The sequence below is a fragment of the Pongo pygmaeus genome, chromosome 9, assembly GCF_028885625.2.
Source record: "Pongo pygmaeus isolate AG05252 chromosome 9, NHGRI_mPonPyg2-v2.0_pri, whole genome shotgun sequence".
Lineage (NCBI taxonomy): Eukaryota > Metazoa > Chordata > Mammalia > Primates > Hominidae > Pongo > Pongo pygmaeus.
In genome coordinates this window covers 87959043-87960695 of record NC_072382.2, presented here as the reverse complement: position 1 = coordinate 87960695, position 1653 = coordinate 87959043, and the positions used below count along the sequence as shown (strand labels likewise).

Genomic DNA, 1653 nt, shown 5'->3' with positions numbered 1-1653 from the left:
TATTGGGAGTAATAACATCATCTCCCCCAGTAGATTTTATGTACAATATCACAGGGTTGTGTGCACCCCCGTCGGTATTGGGAGTAATAACATCCTCTCCCTCCCTGGATATTAGGGACAATCGCGCAGGAGTGATGTAAACCCCTTGTGATATTGGGAGTAATGTCATTCTCTCCCCCACTGGATATTAGGAACAATATCACAGGGGCGGTGTAAATTCCGTGCGGTTTTGGAGGTAATATTATCCTCTCTACACCTAGATATTAAGAACAACATCACAGGAAGGTGTACATCCCCTACCATATTGGGAGAAATGTCATTCTCTCCCCCACTGGATATTAGGAACAATATCACAGCTGGGGTGTACAGTTTCTGAGATATTGGGAGTAATATCCTCTCCCCCGGATATTAGGAACAGTATCACAGGGGGTGGTACACTCCCTTCGATATTCGGAGTAATATCATCCTCTTGTCTTCTGGATATTAGGAACAATATCCCAGAAGGCGTGTACAACCCCCTGAGATATTGGGAGACAGCCCGTCCTCACTGGGCTGTCCCTATCCATGTACCTGGTCACGGTGCTGAGGAACCTGCTAATCATCCTGGCTGGCAGCTCTGACTCCCACCTCCACACCCCCATGTACTTCTTCCTCTCCAACCTATCCTGGGCTGACATCCGTTTCATCTCGGCCATGGTTCCCAAGATGATTGTGGACATGCAGTCTCATAGCAGAGGCATCTCTTATGCGGCTGCCTGACACAGATGTCTTTCTTTGTCCTTTTTGCATGTATAGAAGACATGTCCTTGACTCTGACGGCCTATGACTGATTTGTGGCCATCTGTCACCCCCTGCACTACCCAGTCATCGTGAATCCTCACCTCTGTGTCTTCTTAGTTTTGGTGTCTTTTTTCCTTAGCCTGTTGGATTCCCAACTGCACAGTTGGATTGTGTTACAATTCACCTTCCTCAAGAATGTGGAAATCTCTAATTTTTTCTGTGACCCATCTCAACTTCTCAATCTTGCCTGTTCTGAACAGCGTCATCAATAGCATATTCATATATTTAGATAGTACTATATTTGGTTTTCTTCCCATTTCAGGGATCCTTTTGTCTTACTATAAAATTATCTGCTCCATTCTAGGAATGTCATCGTCAGATGGGAAGTATAAAGCCTTCTCCACCTGTGGCTCTCACCTGGCAGTTGTTTGCTTATTTTATGGAACAGGCATTGGTGTGTACCTGACTTCAGCTGTGTCACCACCCCCCAGGAATGGTGTGGTGGCGTCAGTGATGTATGCTGTGGTCACCCCCATGCTGAACCCTTTCATCTACAGCCTGAGAAACAGGACATTCAAAGTGCCCCCTGGAGGCTGCACAGCAGAACAGTCGAATCTCATCATCTGTTCTATCCTTTTTCTTGTGTGGGTAAGAAACGGCAACCACATTAAATCTCTACATCTGCAAATCCTGCCCCTTGTCACATTATTTTTGTTGCTTGATGGCTTTTTTTCCTTTCCACTTTTCCTATGTGAATATCGCTTTCTTCGTTATGCCTTTAACTGGAATGGGTGAGTATTCTGGGATCCTTTGTTTAGCATAAACCTCATGACTGAATCCTCTATACCTAGGCGGTCTCCTTTAGTTTCTGAG

General features: G+C 45.4%; 1 pseudogene; it reads left to right on the top strand.

Annotated features, from left to right (window-relative positions):
• The first annotated feature begins 564 nt into the window (after window positions 1-564).
• LOC129008705 (olfactory receptor 7E24-like) lies at window positions 565-1440 on the top strand (annotated as a pseudogene).
• Window positions 1441-1653: the final 213 nt, after the last annotated feature.